Source organism: Lepidochelys kempii, chromosome 25, assembly GCF_965140265.1.
Source record: "Lepidochelys kempii isolate rLepKem1 chromosome 25, rLepKem1.hap2, whole genome shotgun sequence".
NCBI lineage: Eukaryota > Metazoa > Chordata > Testudines > Cheloniidae > Lepidochelys > Lepidochelys kempii.
In genome coordinates, this window is record NC_133280.1 from 12,947,304 (window position 1) to 12,969,194 (window position 21,891).

Genomic DNA, 21,891 nt, shown 5'->3' on the forward strand with positions numbered 1-21,891 from the left:
CTGGATACTGTTGAAATCCCGCTGCCGGAGGCGACTAATCCCTGGGGGCCTTGTTAAAAAAAAAATTTTGTCTGAAGCGGGTGGAATGGGCCAGATTGCACCAAGTGTCAGGTATTTTGAAATAAATTCCTGAGGGGAGGATCACCTCCCTTTGGGCTCTGTAAACCTTCCCTTCCTCCGCAAGCCAGGCACACTGAAAACCACATGTCAATAGCTCAGAATTCTTCTCGCCAACAAAAGTCTCCACATTCCCAGCAAGTCACTGGGACAGAAGTTTGTTTGCTCAGTGATGCTGCTTCCCCTCCTGGGTTGCAGTTAGGGGAAAGTGCTTTCTGACTGGGAACCAGATGACTAGAGCCCTTCCTCCGTTCGCACCCAGGGCTTCATCACAGGTTAAGGGGGGTTAATTTTTGTCAGAGCCCCTTATAATATCTACAGCACATCCCCTGCTGCCCAGCCGTTCAGAAGGGGGGGGGGGGTTGGCTCGCAGGTGCCGGGGAAGGCACCATGGGGATCTTTAAGGCCTCAGCTTGCCAGGTTTTAAGATGGGAGCTGAGTTTGCTGGAGGAGGTTGGTGGGAGAACATCTCTGAAGTGGGGTCCAGTCTGGGAGCTTAAAAAAATCGCGATGAGCCGAACTATGAGAGCGGCTCAGTCAGTCAATTGATTTGCTGAATGCGAAGCGCCGTTGGCCCAGCTGTGCTACTGTGTGTGTGTGGGGGGGAGTGGGGGGGGGAGGTGGTTTTTTGGTTTGATTTTAAGCATCCCAGCAGTGCAGCACCTGCGGAGTTAAAGTGTGAGGAATCAAATCGAGGGCTGGAGGGGACGGACGGGTTTCAAAGTCAGTGGCTGAGGGGCCCAGGCCGTCACTGAGCGCTCTCTCCTAACTACCATAAAGCCGATGGATTAAAACTTGAAACGGCGATTCTCAGCCACCAGCTTTGAACTCCTCCAACCCAGGCATGTGTTGCTGCTAGTCTCCAAGAGGGGTGTCTAGGGGACGCATGAGAGCTCAGTAGCCCCTCTTGGTCCCATCTGGTTCCTGCCTTACAAAAAGAAACAGGGCCTGATTTCCAGAAGGGGCTGAGGCCTGCAGTCTGCCCTCTCGGCGCTGCGGGTGAGGTGTAGTCTGGGTGATCTGGCCCGAAAGGCGGAGGAGGGAGCTACAGGTCTGGGGAGCGAAGCTGGGAGAGATTGCCCCTGTTCTGTTCTCGCCAAGCCAAGGAATTGCTCCGGAAGTCTCAGTTCAGGGCTGGGGAGGGGCTTTATTTTTCCAAGCCCACTGGGTGGAGGTGTCCTTAGCAGCTCGGGAAGCTTGGAGGGATCCTGGTGGGTGTGGGAACATCACTCGCCTGCTGGAAATGGCGAGGGAATAGGATGGGGAGATGGCGGAGCCAAGAAAGGAGAGGGACCTGGGGGGCTGTCTGCCTGGCACTAAGGACAGCCTGTAGACAGAGGGAACAAAGGGGAAACTGATGGGAGATGAGACTTCAGTAGCTAAAGGGAAGGAGAGGGGATTTAGCTTGGTGTGTCTGTCTGGTGTGGGGAGGGAGGGGTCTCCCCATTGGTTGGGGCCCAGTGAAGGCTGTGGTGACGGGGCAAGGGGAGTACCTGCAGCCAGGGGGAGGGGGACAGGGCAGAGCTAAGGGTTGCGTGGTGTTGGGGAGGGCTCTCCGACCAGTTTTCAGGGCAGGGGCAGTACAGCGAGGGAGGGCAGAGCGGTAGCCAGCATGGAGAGCCTGAAGTTCTCCCTGGCTGGGATGCAGAGAGGTCAGAGGGAAGGGACCAGTGGTTCCTTTGCTGAGGAGCTGCAGTCGGTTTACATTGAAGCTTCTGAGCTGAACTACGGATTCCCCGGCTCAGACAAGGCCTCTCTGTCTCTATTCATGCACAGACCCTGATCCAGCAACACACGTAAGCGCCTGAGAACCTCGGGGCTTCACGTTAAGCACGTGCTTTAGTGCTTTGCAGGACCGGGGCCTGAGCCCTCAGCGGTGCCCTTGGCATTAACACCGAGAGAGGGGCCTCATCTGAGTGGCTGGGAAACGCGGGGCCTGTAACTTGCCGGCAGTGGAAGCTGCAGTGTGGGGAGAGCGCTCGGGCGTGTTCTCCAGTGCGTGGCTCGAGGAAGCAGCCGTGCCTGGGCCACTGTGGCTGCCACCGGTGGTGAGTTACGGGCCGTGTTGCCGTTTGCGTAGAGACCAGTAAGAGCATGTGAGCTTTATGACTGTTGTTCTAGTGACTTTATGATATTGTAGCTGAGCAATTGCCTGCTGTTATCTGGATCGATGCAGCGTGATTGAGACCATCCGGCCAGGCCCCTAATTGCCGTTAAACGGCACAGGGTCATTTTCACTTTTGCTCAAACCCCTCGGCATCTTCTGTTTTAATTTTCTGACAGTCTCCTGCTTCTGCCACCAAAACCACAAGCTGCTGGGCTGGGGTTTCAGGCAGGTGTGGAGAAGTGGGTCTCTGTGCTCCCATAGGGGGTGTGTGCGTGTAGATGGAAATAGGTCGGTGAGAGGGTAGGAGATCCTGGATTGCCCTCTGGACTACAGGGCATTGGCCCTGTTTACTATCTCCGTTACTCACTTGTTTGATCTGGGTAGATAATGGGCCCTTCCTGGTGTTATGTCCCTGACCCGCCTAGGGAGGCAAACATGATGCAGGATAACGGCATAAAACAAGGAGGGGTCAGGAGCGCTGAGCCCAGCTCTGATAATGGCCACTTCCTTGTGTGTGAGCCAAGCGCTTCCTGTTGCAACGAGACAGGAGAGCTGCGAGTGAAGCTCCCTGGTATATTCCTGAGGGGCTTGCTTTGCCTTCTGCCTGGCAGTTCACCGGTGTGATGAGTTTTCTGGGTCCTCTGCAAGGGTGGGATCAGTCCTCTGAGGCACTAGAAGAGGGGATTGGGAGCGTGGCCTCCTGCCTTCTTTCCCCAGCTCGGGGAGGGGAGCCGGGCATGCTGATAGGCAGGGCTCCTGGGTTCTATTCCCAACTCCTACGAGTTCAGTATGTGCCTTTAGGCAAGTCGCTTTCATTGCTGTGACTCAGTTTCCCAGCTGTAAGATGGGGATCATAACACTGACCTACCCCACAGGAGGGATTGCGGTGGCTAATTTAAAAAGTGTCTGCAAAAAGCATGCTGAGGTGCCCCAGCTCATTAATGCCCCATCTGCCTGGCGCCAGCCATCACTTGTGCCCGTGCTTGGACTTCACAGGCACCTTCCCATGGAATGTTATTACTGTCCCTAGTCCTGTTTATTCCAGCCGTCCACTTTAACTCTTTCTTCTTTTGGGAGCATTAACAATTCAAGCCGAGGAGTGGGAGACAGGCCCCGCGGGTTCTATTCTGAGCTCTGGGAGGGCGCGCGATCTCGGGAGTAGAAGAGGAGTGGGCTGCAGGACTCCTGGGTTCTCTTCCCAGCTTTGCCTCCGTCTTGCGTTATGACCTTGGGCGAGACACGTAAACTCACTGCACGTCATTTTCTGCAACTGTAAAATGAGGACAGTGCTACCTTCCCCACCTCGCAGAGGGGTTGGGAGGCTTAATTAGTTAATGTTCGTAAAGTGCTTTGAGGATTAATTAATACTGTGACTCTAATTTCTCCGATGGTAAAATGCAGTTTAAATATCTCAGTGACGATACGTTTGCTCTGACCCTATAAAGCGAATCCACAGAGGGTCTTGCCTCTCGGCAGGAGCTGAATGCAGCTCGGTTTCGTTTCTCTCTCTGCCCTGGGTTGCATCATCTCCGAGGTGCTGAGCTGGGAGGCTGCTGGTGCTGGTGAAAGAGGCAGAGCCTTGCCTCAGGAGAACAACTGGGCTGAACAGCAGGACGGCCCAGTTATCAAACACTGCCTGAAGCTGCCCTCCCCCAGTCAGCGCAAGGCCACGCTCCCTCACGGAGCTGGGCCTAGAACCCAGAAGTCCTGGCTCCCTGAGATCTTCCTCTGGGCTGATCCTCCTTCCCTGCAAGGCTTTCCTCTGACCTTTAAAAATTACAACTCACAAATAAGGGACTCCTCGGGTTCCGCCTCTGAGTGACTCTGCTAGAGTTCGAGGGGTGGCGTGGCTGTGGATACCTGCAGCAACCATCTTGTTCTGTTCGTCGTTGCATTCGCAGTCGTGTCTCCAGCAGCCGGGGCTTCTGCGGCGCCACCCAAAGCCCAGAGAGATCAGAGCCCGTCCTGAGAAATCTCCGACCTGCTGTGGGGTTTATGGCAGGCACAGCCGAACGGCGAATGCTTTCTCTCCGTCCAGGGCTCCCGGGTGTTTGTTTCTGGTTGAAATGCTGGGATGTGGATGAGCCCAGGCCCTGAGGCTCCCTGTGTGGTACCAGTGTGGTGGTGGGTACCTCACTGGGGCATGGTGGGTCGCACCCTGCGCCCTGGTGTGCTCTGGCCTGTATCTCTGTCCTGTGCCACTAGGAAAGGAAAAAACCAGCTCATCAGCTTTTACAGGCAGGAATCCGTCGTCCTTCCCTGTGAAAACACGCTGTTGCAGACACACCTGCCTGGGAAGCTGCTGGCAGGGACAAGAAAGTATTTTCTGGTGTCTTAATTCCCATATGCTATTAGCTAGATCGCTGACAGGCAAGTTTTGTTTCCTCTGAGATGGTTTCACAGCCGCTTCTGTGGCTCTGCAGAGCTCTCTCCTCTGCCTGCACTCCTGCTCAGGTCTCTACCAGGTCAGGGAGCATGGGCCGGCACCTGGCAAGCGGCAGCTGGGTTTCTCTATGGATCCCAGGGAGAAGGATGGCTCCAGCAGTCCTTGGGCCAAGCTTCAAAGCCTCAATACGGATTCAGAGAACGAAGGAACTTCCAGTATCCAAGCCCGCATCTCCGACTCGGGGCCAATGAGAATGCATCTGCAGTGCACAAAGACCTATTAATAACAGTTGCAAACGGGACTGCTGGTTCTCCTGACCTCCCATCTCTCAGCTCAGTTAATAATCACTTCCCCAGCCCCATCCATCCGAGGAGCTCAGAGCCTTTCTGCTGAGGTTAGTGAACTAAGACTGGCTGCCCACTGTGATAGCACTATCATTTGCCCTCATTTTCAGATGGGGTGCAGGGCATGGAAACAGCAGAGCTGGGGGATAGAACTCAGGTGTCCTGGGATCAGCCACAAGGCCAGGCTGGCTGGGGTCAGCTGACTTGGGCTTGGGCTGCGGGGCTAAAAATCACTGCGTAGACTCTTGGGCTTGGGGGAGCACCCTCCCCCTTCCCTCCTCCCAGGATCCCAGATGCCAGCCCGAGCCTGACCTTCTGCAACGATTTTTCAGCCCCGGAGCCTGAGTCAGCTGATCTGGGCCAACAGCCAGTTTTTTATCCCTGTGTAGAAGTACCCAAAGGCACTTGAGCTGGGACTGAGGTTTTACTGGTCTCTATCTGCACACAGGGGCCCCTGGGTTTTTCCAGCCATTTATGCACATGACACAAGTAGTGCTGTTTTTCGGCAAAACACATGGTGATCGGTTTCAGAGTAGCAGCCGTGTTAGTCTGTATTCGCAAAAAGAAAAGGAGTACTAGTGGCACCTTAGAGACTAACCAATTTATTTGAGCATAAGCTTTCGTGATGCATCCGATGAAGTGAGCTGTAGCTCACAAAAGCTTATGCTCAAATAAATTGGTTAGTCTCTAAGGTGCCACTAATACTCCTTGTCTTTTTGCACATGGTGATCGTCGGGATCCCTTGCAGCCAGGGGAATCAATTGGCTCTGCAATGTGGCATTCCAGCAGTTGTGACGCAGAGTCACCCTGTGAGAGCACGTATGTCCCTTTGCCAATCCCAGCTGCCCTGTAACAACGTGGACACAGGTAGATTCCATCTCTGCCTTTCGAGAATGTTACCTCTCAGCGCCCAGGGGCTCCAGAGCAGCCAGGGAAACTCTCCGGAGAGCTCTCTCACCTGGTCAGTGGCTGCCCTGGTTCTCAGCTGCACCTTGGGTGGGCTTTTATGCCCAGTGCGGAGCGGGTGTAAGGATCGGAATCTGCACCTACGGCCAGGGGTGGATTTTCGGACGTGCTCGATGCCCAGCCTCTCCCGCGCTGGCACTTACGGCCAGAGTTTTGGAAGCGCTCAGCATTCAATCTGCCAAGCTCTGTTGAAAATCCAGCCCTGTGGTTTTGCACAGCAGCATGATGCAGATTTCGACAGGCAGAGTCATACATTTCGAAGGCCAGGAAGGATCGTCGTTAGGATGGAGAACTCCAGATTCCTTCCCCCCAGTATCCAAATCTCTTTCTCACCCAGAATTCGTATCAAAACTGGAATATTTTACAAAGGCTTCAGATCTTCCACCCAGCCTTGGTAAAACCAGAGTTTCATTGTGTGAGATCCAGAAGGCAGTTTATTATTCTTTTGTATTGTGATTGTTGCTCATGTATTAGTATTGATTTTTTTTATGCCTCACCGTTCACCTGCCTTGAGTCCTTTCCACACATATTTAGGGGTCACTTAGCTCACCCTCTCTGTGGTGGAAAGCAGCAGCTACTTAACTCAACACCTCCAAGCAGAGCTGCCCCACAGGAAGGAAATGTTGCATTTACTAAAGCGACACAGGTGACGAATTTAATTCCTCGCAATTGATTTGCCCAAAGTGGAATTTGGCCAGACAACAGGCTGGACCCCCCAAAAATGCCGGGGTGTCTCGGATGACTGAGCGTTCCAGGCCATAGACTTCTCTATGAAATACAGAGCCTCCAAGCAGCATTTCCTTTGGCTTTCCCTTGAGGGGCTCCCATATGCAAGTTACTGAGGGGGCCTGACCTTCCAAAAGCCAACGTGCCCGCAGCCCATGGCAGTGCCCTGTCAGCTCACGCCCTGCAGGGGCTGGATCCAATCTGTTATTAGCATCAGCACGAAGTGGGGCTTTTCACCGGTGCAGGGAAGGGGGCTGTTCCAGAAGGCTCAGACAAGGAAGGCGACTCGCAAGAAGCAGCGTGAGCACCGATGGAATGAATTTCTGGAGCAAAGTGGAACTTGATACCAAATAAATAAGTGACTGGAGGGGCATTCTCCTCTCCTTCTGGGGCCCCTAGTTCTCTCCGGGTTACGGGGGACTCACTATAGACCTGGAGAAGGAATGTGGCATGCTGGGAACGCTCACTTTTCCTGGCTGTGGGAGAGCCCCAATTTGTGATTGTTTAAATGAGCCAGATCCCTCCCTCCATTCCTCCCCCCCGCCCCTCCCCCCGCAAAAAAATGCGGAGCGAGAAAACCCTTCATCAGGAGAGGGAGAGGCTTTAAACTCCGGAGCGAGCGAACGAGCCTCAATCCATCGGAGCGAATCTTGGCAGGCCCCATGGCTCATCTTGCTGCTCGGGAGGCCCAGCCAAGGCCTGTGGCAAACACAAACACACGCAAGAGGCAGGAGTCCCATGGACTTCAGTGAAATAGGAGATGAGATGCTGAGAGAAAAGGTCCCTGGAGCATATTGAATCAAAGAGGAAGCTTCGGCCCTTCAGCTATGACTTTGCGGTTGTCTTTCTCCTGCAAAATGCTTGGTTCTGCGCCCTTTGGTCAGGATGTGAGCTGAGGTTGGAGCCCTGATGGGCCAGCGGGCACGGCTCACGGTCCGTGGGGCAGATTCATGCTCACCTTGCCCCTTGTGCGGCTGGTGGCACGAGGGCAAAGCCAATGCACATTGTTACTTCTGATTCAGCAGTGATTTGTACTCGCTCGGCTCTGGCGTGAATGACCACATGAGGTGTGGGCCCCGGAGAATGGAGCTGTACGTCAAGTTCTGGATTGGCTTGGCTCCCACCCACACTAACTGAGACTAGCTCTGCCCAATCCACTGAGTATGCCAGGCAGATATTGGCCCTGGGGCTGCTGGAAACATGGGATCTCAGACTTGGAATGGAGCCATCCACCGAGCCAGCCCAACCCACAAGCCCTCAGCTCAAGCGATGATTGGACTCCAGGCAAGTTTCCTGGTTTTACTTGAAAACTATCATGTCCCCTCTCAGTCTTCTCTTTGCCAGATTAAACAAACCCAATTTTTTGGGTCTTCCCTCATAGGTCATGTTTTCTAGACCTTTAATCATTTTTGTTGCTGTTCTCTGGACTTTCTCCATTCTGTCCACATCCTTCCTGAAATGTGGCCCCCAGAACTGGACACAATATTCCAGCTGAGGCCTACTCAGAGCGGAGTAGAGCAGAAGAATTACTTCTCATGTCTTGCTTACAACACTCCTGCTAATGCATCCCAGAATGATGTTCGCTTTTTTTGCGATAGTTTTACATTGTTGATTCATATTTAGCTTGTGGTCCACTATGACCCCCAGAGTCCTTTCTGCAGTACTCCTCCATAGGCAGTCATTTCCCATTTTGTATGTGTGCAACTGATTGTTCCTAAGTGGAGTACTTTGCATTTGTCCTTATTGAATTTCATCCTGTTTACTTCAGACCATTTCTCCAGTTTGTCCAGATCATTTTGAATTTTAATCCTGTCCTCCAAAGCACTTGCAACCCCTCCCAGCTTGGTATCGTCCACAAACCTTGTAAGTGTTCTCTCTATGCATTATTGAAATCACTGATGAAGATACTGAACAGAACTGGACCCAGGACAAATCCCTGCAGGACACCATTCGTTATGCCCTTCCAGCATGACTGTGAACCACTGATAACTACTGTCTGGGAACGGTTTTCCAACCAGTTTTGCACCCACCTTATAGTAGCTCCATCTAGGTTGCATTTCCCTAGTTTGTTTATGAGAAGGTCGTGTGGGACAGCATGCGCTGACTCAGTGGGAGAGCTGAGAACGGAACCCAGAATCCCTGACTCCTGGTCCTGTGCGTTATTCACCCGATAGCGCCTCCTTCCTAGAACTGGGACTGGAACCCAGGAGTTTCCAGCTCTGCCCACTAGACAAACTCTGTCCCAGGGCTAGGAATAGAACCCAGGAGTCCTGGCTTCCTGTCCTTTGCCCTCCTCACTAGACAGCCTCCCTCCCACATCCCAGTCCTCAGCCCTCCGTACTCCCTCCTGAGCCGGGGCGAGTATTTAAGGGGTGAGAGGCTGGTTCTGGGTAGAGGAGCTGAGAGAGGAAAGCCATGGCGTCTCAGGGTTAGGTGGCTGGCAGATCACTCTGTCCTCAGCCCTGTGAGCTGGGAGCTTTTCTGGAAGTGGAGTGTGTGCAGATCTGAACAGCAAATGAAGTGGAACAGCTGGTTGGGGCAAGCCAAGTGGCTGGGCTGCCTGCTAGGCTGGTTAATCGAAATTTACATTGCAAAGTGACCAGGGAATTGTCGGAGGGAGAAATCAGGGAGGCAGAAAAGGTGAGCGAGGAAGGTGACAGAGAAAGGCAAACTAATAACTCGCCTCCCCCCACCTCTGCAGTGCCGGCCAGAAGAACCCATGGCCCTGGTGTGATGCCAGGACCTGGGAGAGGGGCCTGCAGACAGGGTCCTACATAGGATTTTCTGGAGAGAGGGTTCCAGCCGGCTGTCTCTACCTGAGAGAGGAGGGATGGAAGGGAGAGGCCGAGAGCGAGAGGAAAGGAAGGCTGAAGGAGTGGGAGGCCAGGCAGGTGAGATAGAGAGAAGCAGGGTGAGGAGAGCTCGAAGGACAGGAGTGAAGGGGACAGACCCCCAGCAGGGGTAAATGGGCGTAACCCCATTGGCTCCGGTGACAGTCCGTGACTCCAGTGGAGCTGCACCGATTTACACTGGCTGGGAATGTGGCCCGAGAACTAACTAACTAGAATGTGCCCCCGGGCCAGTGCAGCATTGTGTCTGCATTGTTCCTAATGGCGTCCTAGACAAGTCCTTCTGAAGTCACCCCCACGGTCCGTGCATCTCCTAGGGGCCAGGCTGGGGAGACAGGGGAGTTTGCCTTGTTAACCCTGGTTTAGGAGCTAGCTGCATGAGTGCACAGGCGTCAGCTGCAGCTGAATCCACTGGCCTTGCTCACCTCTTTCCAGGGTCCGACAGAGCCTGCTGTGTTCCCCGCCTGCCTGAAGAGGTTTGGAGCCATTAGGGATGGAGAAGATCTAGCCAAGTGTAGAGTCCCAGCGGAGCGGGACAGGCTGCACCCCAACCCAAGAGGGAGGAGCTGTGTCAGCTGCGGGAAGGACCCTGCCCTGGGGCACAGCAGAGAGCCGGGGTAGTCTGGGCTGGGATGCTCGGGTTGGGTCTGGAGAGCTGCAGGCTGTTACTGGCCCAGCCGCTTGCCCACCTCCCCTGTGCTTCCCCGGGGTTCAGGTGACCTCCCGTGACGCAGCGATGACATCGCTCCCAGGGGTAGCTCTCGCCAAGGTGCGCTGATCCGCCGTGGGCTCCAGCGGAACCACGGCCGTCAGTGAAGCTGTTCGGCCTCAGGCCAGCTGGGAACTCGACCTGTAGCATTTGGAGATGGGAAAGTCCCCTGCTCCCCCTGCCTCAGCCGCAACGACAAGTGGGGCGCAACCGTCACAGTGACGTCTTTGCAGGAGAGAGGATGCCAGCCCTGGAACCTGCTGCATGTTACCGGGCAGTGAGGACTGTCCTACCACCGCCCCCCGTCCTGGCTTTTGGCCTTTCCCTGCAGCGGGTCCCTGTGGACTCTAACCTGCCCTACGGCTCTGCCGGGGGTGAGGTGAGGCTCTCACGCCAGCCCGTGGATCTCAGGGAACTGCCAAGCTTCGTTTAATGGGGCAGTACCCTGAGACGGAGTTGCATTCAATTCGGGCTGGTTTAATCTGCCTGTCTCACTCCACCCACTGCCCGGCTGCTTGGCTTTCCCAGGAGCAGGGCATTGCAGCCCTGAGGGGCTGAGAGGGGCAAGGGCTAAGCCCCCTTCGATGGGAGGTGTTTCCAGGGTTTGGTGCTTCTGTGTGGTTGGCAGGGTGGGTGGGGAGAGGAAGAAGTGGCTGTGTGGCTATGAGATGCCACGTCCCGTCTGCAAAGGCAACGGCTGCCTCATTTGCTGGACTCAGATCCGGGAGCAGGGAGGGCCCCAAAATTGCAGCCTGGAATTTGTAGGCTGTGGGGGTGGGTCTGAAGCTGTGGAGAGTCTGGGCGCCCGGATCTTAAATCTCAGGCCAGTCTCCAGCGCCCAGGATTACGGTCATTGGGGAAAGCCCCTTGGTTCCAGCGATCCCTTTCCTGACCTCAAAGCGCTGTCAGCATGTGCCCTGCCCAGCCCTGCGCCCTGCCCCAGGCCTGTGTTGTGTCACTTGCCGTTCTGTCAGGTTCCGTTGGCCGCTTCTCTGGAGGGGAGCTCCGTGGGCAGCAGGGCAGGGCTGTCATCACGGACTGACGAGCAGCCACTGCCCCCCGCGGCTTAGTGGATCCCTCAGCCCGTCTGGCTTCATTTAGCTGGCAAAAGCAGGCAGCTTAATTGGAAGGTCTTGAGCCCCCTGCTCCTGCCTTGCCAGGCCCTGTGCGCCCCACCTCTGGGAGGGGATGGGGTTCTCCAGCCACTCTGCTCTTGGCCTTTGGTTGCTGAACTGCACCGTCATCGCAGCACGCTGCTGGGGCAAAGGAAGAATCTGAAGGAACAGTGAGAGGTGAAGTGGCTAGAGCTGGCGGGAGAGGGGCTGGGAGTCAGGACTCCTGGGTTCTGTTGCCAGCTCCAATAAGAGGGAGTGTGGTGTAGTGGTTAGAGCGGGGCTGGGGGGACTGGGAGACAGGACTCCTGGGTTCTGACCCCGCTACTCTCTCCTGCTGGGCAAGTTGGAGAAAGTCTCCAAGCCTTGGTTTTCTGGCTCTTTGCAAAGGGGCCGGCTGATGCTCACCTCCCCCATGGGCCAGCCGTGGGAACCAGCGAGGGCTGGTGAAGAAGGTTGGGGTCCTTGGATGCTGAAGGGGAGCCTGCCAGCTCATCTCACAGGTGCACCCCGTCAGTCGAGCGATCAGCCACCCTGAGACTTGCTTTCCTGGAAGGCCCCGAGGCTGGGAGTCCTGGTTGTCAGTGGGGCTGCTAGTTTCGCACCGGCCCATGTTGACAGGTGAAGAATAGCCCTGTGCTGACGTATCAGCCCATCAGGGCTGCAGAACAGCAGGAGCCCCAAGGCCAGAGCGCCTTGGCAGAGGGCTCTGGGGCAGGAACACACATGCCTTTGTGGGGGAAGCTGTAAAGGGAGTGTGTCAGGGCTGAGTGCATCCGTAGCTGGCGTGGGGGCACCCCCAAAGACGTCGGTGGCCGGCAGGAATGGTGATTCTGGCACAGGCCCAAAGGCCTCTGATCGCCCAGCTGCATTTGTGGCCGTCTCCGAGGGGAAGCTTCTGCCCCTCCTTTGCCCCAGCTGCAGCAGTGATGGAGGATGGGTCGGAGTCAGACAAAGCTGCGACGTGCCTCTCTGCAACTGGCCACTGGGGGGTGGTAAATCGCTGCTGACGTGCTGTGCCCCCCCCCTTCTGAAGGGGGTTGGGGTGTTCCTCCCCCCCCACATCACCCCCAGCAGTAGGTTCTCCAGGTGCCCTGGGACTGGCTGTGGCCCCCATCGTTCCCCCCACTCTCCATTGTCTGGCTCCGTATGGCTCTGAGGGGACCGATCAGATGGCATCTGGTTCCGATCAAGGCTGGTCGAAAGGGCTCTGGGAAGGGGGCTGAGTGGTGGCTGTTTAACGGTTCCCCCGTGGGTGGGGGGGCAGAGCAGTTTCCTAGTTGATGGAGAAAACATGTGGATCCAATCGCTGGCTCCCTGTGTGGGGAAACTTCAGGTGCTGGGCTGTGGGGGGGTGGGGCTGGGTGGGGCGAGGAATCATGTCCCCCTCCTCTATGGGCCAGAGAGGCTTTTTGTAATAGAATCGCCACATCCCCCATGTCCCTCCTCTGCTGTCTGATGGAGGCATCTGGGTTAGGGGTCTCTCCTTAATGGCACACAGTGGGACCCCATCAGTCCTGCGGACAGGATCGCACCATGTCCTCAGCCCCAAGAGTGGTACCCTCACCTGGTCAGCTGGACCGGAGCTCTGTTCTTTAACCATGCTGAGCCCACCCCTGACCTGTCTCAAAGCCCTGCCCCCGTCCTAGTGCCCAGCTGCCCTTCTGGGTCGAAGGGGCATCGCTCCTGTTTCTTCTCAGCCTCGGAGAAACTGACCTTGAGGCTCGCTGGAAAGATCCTGCAGCTAATCACGTTCGGAGGTGCCTGACTGCAGCTTCTTGCAGACCCTACCTGAGTGGCATTAGCAAGGGGGGACACATCGCTCCTGCTCAGGAATGGGTGTGTTTTCTTGGCTCCCCCTTCTGTGAAAGGACAGTGAAGGGACTCGAGGGCCATGGCTCCTGGGCAGGGGGAGAGGAGAGAAGATCGGGGCTGGCTGGTGTCTTATCGGCTGGGCGCCAGAGTGATGCCGCTGGGAAAGGGCCGTCTGCTCACCAGATGTTGCCAGGCAAGGGGACATTGCTGTAGCAAGGCTGGCAAGGGAGTCAGCCACAAACCATGTGCCAGGATCCAGAATGGCGGCTAAGGGGGTCAGCCAGGGTCTAGAGCCCCCTCCCAAACAGTGGCATTCTGTGGACAGACAGCTCCAGGATTAGGGGAGTCCCCAGTTCCCCTAGCCTGCAACACCTACATGCGTACACGCATGAACACACACGTGCATGTACTCACAAGCACACACGTGCAGATACACGCCCAAGAACACACGTGCACACGCACAAGCAAATGCCCCAGCCCTTTGACTGCTGTAGCAGGATGGCTGCTAGATTGGACCCTGGCTGCAGTGTTAACACACCCAGCTCTGTGGACACCTGCCAGCGCTGGGGTGGGGAGAGCTCCCTACCCCAGAACATGTAATTGGCCCAAGGGGGACAGTGAGGACTGGGACAGGGTGTATGTGTGTGTGTGTGGGGGGGGCTTTTATATTTCTAGCTAGATCTGCCAAGTGGCGTAACTAAACCCATCCCTGCTGACCCCCTCCGCTCGTTCCATGGTAGGCTGCTCTTTTAAGGGGACTTCCAGTGAAACTATTAACAGACTGTCAGTGTATATCAAAGTGGAACGGAATTGGAGATTAGGACTCTTGGGTTCAATTCCTGACTTTGCCACTGGCCCACACTAGCTGTGTGACCTCAAGTGACTGCATTCCTGACCTCCTGCGTGCCTCAGTTTCCCCATCCACTAAACAGGGACCCTCCTCAGCAAAATGCTTTGGGATCGACGGATGACCAGAGCAGGAGGAGCATGTCTGCCTTGTGTAGCTGAGTGTTAGTGTGTTGTTCCTTACAGACCTCTCTGGTTCAGAGTGAGACAGGGATAGACTCTAGAGAGAACATTAACTCTAGAGCCACTGAGGACAGGGAGGGGACAGGTGTGACTCAGATTAGTTATTAACCCCTGGTGTGGAAGCCAAAGGCCTTCCCATATGAGATGCTTGTGAGAGCCCAATCACTCCTGCACCTTCTCTTGGGGGGTCTCCCATGCCTCCCCCCAGCTCTGTTTCATTGGGGGTCATGCCACAAGAGTGGGTGTCACTGTTCTTCCTGTCCCCCAGTGCTGGGTGAACCCGCTGGGGCCACATGCATCCTGGTACCAGCAGCCAGTCTCCAGTGCTGGCAGGCCTAGCGCTGCGGTTCCTCTCTCTCTCTCTCGTTAACCCCCCCTCCCCATCATAAAAATGGACAGGGAAGGGGAGAAATTGTGACTTTCTGCCTGGACCCAATTAAAAGGTCTCTCCGCAGAGACGAAAGCCCCCGTGCACCTTTGTGTGCTGCCAGTGGGTGGAAGAAAGCCGAGGCAGCCTTTGAAGGGGAGAAGGAGGTCTCTCTGTTGGGACCCCTCCAGGCTTTCAAAGCTGGTGTGATTGCTTTATTTTTAAATAGCCAAATTAAAGAGGCTCCCGGCTTCCTTTCCTTCCCGTTAGCTAATCACGCGTTAAGTGCGCAGCCCCAGCGAGCTGCGGGGAATTCGGCCCTGGCGAGCTGTGGCGGCAATGTTTGGCATGGAGGCGGCTGCTGGGCAGGGCTGGCATTAGGAGAGCAGCGTGGCCCAGTGGTGAACACTGGGGAGAGGGAGGCTGGCTGGGTAGATGAGCCACTGTGCTGGGACTCCGGGTTCGATTCCTGGCTCTGCCACTGCCTCCCTGGGTGACCTTTAGCCAGTCACTTAGCACCAGGGTTTTAATTGCTCAGCTGCCATTTGGGCACCAAAATGAAGTTGAATGAGATGATTAAATGGAAGGTGAACTTCTCTGAAAGGCTAAATTTTAATCTATCTGCACCTGACTTCCCCAGCTGTAAAATGGGCGTGATAACTCTCCCTTTGCCCCACCCTTTGTTCAGCCTGTCTATTTCGTGTCAAAGGCAGGGCCTGGCTCTCACTCTCATTGGGGCCCTGGTCTCGGAGCTACGAGGCTATAAATAACTGATCATAATAAAGTCTGGGGTCTCTTCCCGGCTTGGCTGCTGACTCACCGAGTGATATTGGGCCAGTCACCAGTTGGCTCTGTGCCTCAGTTTCCCCATCTGTGCTGGGGGTCAGAGGGTAGGGGATAGTGGTACTGATCCAGCTTTGAAAAGCACTTTGAGAACCTTGGCCAGAAGGGGCAGTATAAAGACAAAGGACCTTTATAAATACCCCACCCCTGAGGGAAGCAGGCTTGGGTTTGCTCTGGTGGCCCCTGCAGCTTTCTTTAGGGGCAAGGGGGGTCATGAGGAGTGGGATGGGGTCGTTGGCCAGGGAAGGCTCTCCACAGCGGAGATGTGCCCTGCAGGTCCTTGCACACAGAGCTGGAAGGGGCTCAGCCAGCTGAGGAGCTAAGGCCGGTGGGACCCCAGGGGGTTTGGGTGGCGAGGCCCAGGGGCCTGTCCAGGGGTGGGTGAGGTAGGAGGTGCCCTGGCTGTGTGTGGGGGGTAGTGTGTCAGGTGCGGCGGGGGGGGGGGCGCAGAGCCCAAGCACAGGAATGCAGAGCTGGATTCCAGACCCCTCCCCGAATACGCTGGGATCAGCCCTGGATTTGCTTTCCTCCATGGCGGAGCCAAGGGGCTGTCAGCAAAATCTGGAGCCAGGTTCCATTCTGGATTTCGCCACCCAGCCCCCTCCAAAGACCAGACCCCTGTCCTGTCTTGAGGTGGAACCTGAACTGTCAGCATCCGGCCATTGCCACGCCACACTGCCCAGCCACGGCTTGTCCATTGACATGAGGCTTATAGGACTGATGGATGGCTCAGACAGACAGACTCCTCCCCAACCTGGGACTGTGGCAGGGAAGAAACAGCACACATGCACCCTGCAGGGCCTGGTGGCTTTGACAGACGCTTCCTCCTCCCCTGGGCTGCCTCAGCACACCAGCTCCTTGAACTCAACCAGCCGAATGGATGAGTGGGTTTCTTCAAAGGGACCCCCTTAAAGATCTCCCTCCCCTCCCCGCCTGCCTCCCTTGTCCCCCCACACCACCTCCTTAAGACTTCAGTGAAAAGGCGACCAGAACAAAGCACAGGAAGGATTTAAGGTGGTTTCCGCACAGACCTGAATATCAGATTGTTCAAGGGAAGAAAAAAAGTCTCTCAAGCTGGAACTCTTTCATCCTTTGACAGGAGACTGGCCAATGGGGTGAAGTGGGGAGAGATCGGAACCCCCTCAACCCTTCCTGACACCCCCTTCCTCCCCAACTCCATTCTTTTCTTTTCTTTTCTTTTCTCTTTTCTAATATATAGTCTCTGATTTATTTTTCCACAGTATAATTCTGAAAGACAGCGAAGTATGAATTATTCATTGGCCCCTAACTGCCTTTGCATACAATCCCGGGCTGGGGAGAGTGCCCGTGTCGAATGCATTTGTGTGCTGAGCAGGGCCCCGTTGAATTTCAATCATTTTTGTAAGTTTGGTGGTGGGTATTTGCTGTAAGGAGGGACATGGGCATTGGGGGGGCGGGGGGTTAAAGCAGTAGAGTGGGGGAGAAGTCGAGAAGTTTGGAGACGGTGGAATTTAATGCACAACTTTCCTCCGTCCGTCCGTCCCATCCCGCGGATCCCTCCTTTTGCCAGAGACAGTTTTATTCCCACCCTAAAGATTCCCTTCTATAGGGTCTTGTTTTAAAAAAATCGGAAGTTGCAAAGCCTAGCTGGCCTTACGTGAAAACCTCCTTGATAAAATACAAGCCCTGGGGTTCCCAGGGATAAACTGGGGGTGTGACCTGGGAATATTGATTTGGAGGTGGGCACTGTAAAAGAGGCCCTGGGCTTTTAAATAACAAACCAAAAGTCTGGGGTGTCTGTGGATCTCCCACTATCTGGCTGGTTATTCTCCCCAGAAATTCCCCATGGCAGCAAGAGTACCCTCCGCCTCTTCACCTGGGGCACTGGCCACTGAACTGGCCCTGAGCCATGCCCAGCTTTCAAGCAGCCATCGCCCTTACCCTGGTCTGGAGCCGAGCCAGCCGCTTAGCTGTGAAAGGCCCCCCATGCGCATCGCTCCTCTGCTGAGCCCCTCGGAAGTTGAGCCTTTTGGGTCCTGGTGAAGGGACCTTTAGGTGAAACAGAACCAGGGACAGAGAGATGGGAGGGGAGCGAGACAGCCCAGCAGGCGGAGAGGGATGGGGCTAACCTGGTCTCTCCCCAACATTAGACCCCTTCTCGCTTTGGCCCAGGAAAGCCTAGACTCCGTCATGCCTCAGGACTGGAATCTGGAGGTCAGAAACCCAGTCGGCTCGTCTAGCTGTTAGAACAGAAGCATCGCCCCCCCACTCCCAACACCAGTGGGTTGATTTATTTGCTGATGGTGCCAGAGTCCCAGCTGGCGAGGGAAGAGCAGAACCGCGAGGAAGTTGGCGGGGTTAAGGTCACAGCCTCAGCTATTTCTGCTTCTAAGGAAGCTGCCTGTAGCCTTCAGCTCGGAGCAGTTTGGTCAAGGGCAGCTGCTGGGGAGCGGGAGTTTCTGTCTGGAGAAAACTCCTCTTGGGTGGAAAAAAACATCCTTTTTACTACATTTCTTCTGTTCTTAGATGATCCTTTAGCCTGACTTGAAATGTGAAACATCGCTGAAAAGAGGGGAGGTATTCCCCAAAGAGAGAGTGTTAGGCTTCAGGAGAGGGCTGGCTGCCTGGCTCTTTCTTTCTTTCTTTCTTTCTTTCTTTCTTTCTTTTTCTCATTGTCACTACCTCCCTTTGCCGTACTTTATTGATGCCCTCTGGGCACTCATGGCCCATCCTCAGCGTCTCTCGCCCATCTTGGTTGGCATCGGCCCATTCCAAGCAGCACCAGCTTCCTACCCTCTTCCCCCTGCAGTCAGGGCTGCTTCCCCCAGCCTTGCTGCCACCCCCAACGGGGTCAGCCCAGGCATGCTCCACGGTGGACCCTGTTGCCAAGGGGGATGCAAACACTGTAAGGAAGGATGAAGTTGCACCTCGAAGCTGAGGGAGCTCTGGCTGCCAAGGGGGCGGGGGGCTTAAAGACAGAGCAAGCGAGAGCGCACCTTTTGGAAAGTCTTTAATCTGATTAGCCTTTGAGTGAATGAAGAAAGCGAAAAGACTTAAACCCCAGTGAAAGAAGCAGGGAGGGGGCTCGGCTGCTGTTGTGTCCTGTGAAGTGGAGACCCTGATAGATCATGCCAAATTAGGTCAGATTTGGCTGGGGGATCATGAGGGAAAGAAATGAAAAAGGCAGGAGAAGAAATAAGTGTGTTTCTGTTGGCCCTGCTGACCTCCCCCAGCTGTGGCCCGGGCCAGGGAGCAGCACGGAAAGTGCAAACAGAGACACTGGCATCTCTCTTGTGGTGGGGTAGGAATTGTGAACAGGGTCTGCCTTGCCTCTGTCCTTAACGGGAGCTGCCTTGGCAAGCAGTGTTCACAGTGCCACACTGTGAAAGGGTTTTTGCTGCTCATTCAGGCCCTGAATGGCCGACGTTGCAAGGAGCGAAACTCCCCTTCTCCTCTGTCTGTGCCCCCTATTTATTAGACCCATTAATTAATTGGAACAAGAGGAGTGGCTTCCCTCACTCTCGCCCTCTTCCGAGCCCTGATCCCCAGCCCAGTGGTTGCCAAAAGGAACATAGGCATCACAGCCATGCCAGAGTAGCTGAGCTGATAGCGCTGTCAGGCCCCCTCCGGCTCCTGCGGAAGCTATGGAAGAAATGCTCTTTGACTTTCAGTGGGAGCGGGGCTAGGGCTTGTTGACACCAAGCTAAGTGTTTCCAGATCTGGGCAGAAGCTGCAGGAAAAGGAAACAATCTTTTGAGTGTCATGAAAAGTTGGAGAGGAGGGAAATTGAGTTTTAGGGAGAGTTAAGAGCCAAAGTCGTGGCTGGCATTTTATTTCCTCTGAGCCCCGTTGGCGTGCCCTTAGGAACTTGTTGAGAGAGGAGAGCAGTTGCTGCTACTGGAGAGGAACATCGGTTGGTAAAAACCAAACCAGTAGATTGCTCCATGAGGAAGGATCTTGTGGTCAGGAAAGCATGAAACAGACCCTTCCCCTCTCGGCAGGCTGCTTCTTTGAACAGGGAACGTTCCAGCCACAGATCAGCCTGGGGAATTGGTAAAACAAACCGCGTATCTGCTCACCACTTATTGATTTCTCATACTGTAATAAGGAGCCTCCTGACCCCGCTGCCCGAGCGCTCTTTGTGTCACATGGATCTGTAACATATTTTTATTATTCATATGACAAGAACGCCTAGAGGCCCCAAACTGACTCAGCTCCCCGTAGTGTTAAGTGCTGCATAGATGAACAGGGAGAGCCAGGCCCCGCCCAAAGGGTACGTCTACACTGCAGTCAGAGGCGTGACTGTAGCATGGGTGGGCAGACCCGAGCTAGCTTTGATTTAGTTAGCTTGGGTACGAGCGGCAGTGAAGCTGAAGCAACACAAGCCAGCCAGGGAGCCTGGGTACATAGTCAGGCTCCCAGGGCTGCTGCGGCGTCCCTGCTCCTGGTACCCGAACTACCCAGGTCAAAGCTAGCTCGGATGCATCCACATGTGCTGCAGTCACGGCAGTGTAGACGTACCGGTAGAGCGTACAATCCAAAAAGATAAGACAGGCAAAGTTGTGGTGAGGGGAAACTGGGGCACAAAGCAGGGAAATGACTTGCCCCAGGTCACCCAGCAGAGCCAGGAATAGCACCTTATCCAGTAGCCCATTATGGTATATGACTCGTTTTACAATAGACTGATCTGTTATAAGGGCACGTGAAGGGCATTGCCTCTGCCTGCACTCCTTCCTTTGCTCCCACGGCGGGAGCTGCGCTGGGGCTGGCAGGGGGTATGTTTTATACTACGGACACGAGGTTTCAGATCCACCAGGGTTGAGAAGCCAGGCAGGGCTTGGCTTTAGTTTCATGGTCAATTGCATCTATTCCAAGGCCAGAAAGCACTATTTGCTTGTCTAGTCTGACCTCCTGCATAACACGGGCCAGGGTGTTGAGCCCAATAGCTTGTGTTTGACTAAAGCATAGCTTCTTCCATTGGAAACACTCAGCCAGAGCTGGAGGGAGTGCTGCATTGTACCTCTTGTACCAAGTTTGGGTGCTGGTGGCTTTGCTCTCCTAAGGCTATGTCAAACCTGGCAGCCTGCCCACCCGCCTTCCCCCTTGCCCCCCAGGCAGCCAAGTGTCAGTGCTCAAGGGCAGCAGAGCCCAGGGGTGCGGGAGGGTCCCCTGGCGATTGTGTTCAAATTTATGCCGGGGTTTCCACCCTCCCTTTAATTATTTCCTATTGTATGGATCCCGTCCCTGATCAATGAGCCTTTCTATTCAGGGATGGGGAGCCAGGGTCGAGGGGGGGAAGTGAGTGAGAAATGACTTTTCAAAAAGCCTTGAACCAGTTCCAGCATCGATCACTAGGCGAGAGAAGAAGCTCGTCGGAGATCAATTAGGCCAGTCATTAGCCGTGTCCAAATGTGGAACCATAAGTCTTGCTTGTGTTTTAAAAGAGAGAGAGAGCAAAAAGAGTTTAAGGGATGGATGATGTGGGAGGGACTCCAGCTGGCAAGGGGAGGCGGCTGGGCGGGCTGGGTAGATGGGAGAATGGGTGACTGGCTCTGTCTTTTGTTAGCCATACAGGGACTGGGAGACGTCTAAGGCAGACCTTGGCCGTTGTGGCTGGCAAGGTAAATGTGCCAGGTTCTCAGCAAGCGTAGATCAACACAGCTCCGGTCAGCTCATGGGAGCTAAGTTGAGGCTCTGGCCCAAACCTGTATTGTGCCGACTCGGCAGCAAGGTGTCCGGGGGGATGTGCTGCAAGCTTCCGAGCTCCACAGAGCTCTTCCTCGGGTCTGGGAAACGGACTCAGAGAGTCACCACTCAATACAATGTTTATTTCGTTTAAAAACGAAATGCTAAACGATCTGTTCCGTCTTGTGTGGAGTGGTGACACTGGTTACCTTTCCCAGACCTGAGAAGAGCTCCATGGAGCCCAAATGTCTCTCTCACCAAGAGTGGTTGGTCCAGTAAAAGATGTTCCCTCCCCGACCTTGTCTCTCTAATGTCCTGGGACCAACATGGCTACAACAATGCTGCATCCATAGAATCATAGAAGATCAGAGTTGGAAGGGACCTCAGGAGGTCATCTAGTCCAACCCCCTGCTCAAGCAGCACCAATCCCCAACTAAATCATCCCAGCCAGGGCTTTGTCAAGCCTGACCGTAAAAACCTCTAAGGCAGGAACATCATAGAATCCTAGAATACCAGGGTTGGAAGGGACATGAGGAGGTCATCTAGTCCAACCCCCTGCTTAAAGCAGGACCAATCCCCAGTTTTTGCCCTGGATCCCTAAATAGCCCCCTCAAGGATTGAACTCACAACCCTGGGTTTAGCAGGCCAAAGCGCAAACCACTGAGCTCTCCCTCCCCCCCTCTTTCAGAGTTGTTAAATGAAGGTTCTGGTCCCTCAGGGAGGAAGGCCAGCCTGATGACTAGAGGGCTAGGTTGTGATTCAGGAGCCCTGGGCTCAATTCTTAGCTCCGTCCCTTAGTTTCTCTCTGCCTCGGTTCCCCACCTGTACAATGGGGTTAACATCACTGCCCTGCCTCT

The 21,891-nt window shown here is 54.9% G+C and overlaps 1 protein-coding gene across 1 annotated transcript in view; it reads left to right on the plus strand.

Annotated features, from left to right (window-relative positions):
* EFNA2 (ephrin A2) overlaps positions 1-21,891 on the plus strand; it is a 155,287-nt gene that overhangs the window by 39,043 nt on the left and 94,353 nt on the right. The window lies entirely within an intron of this gene.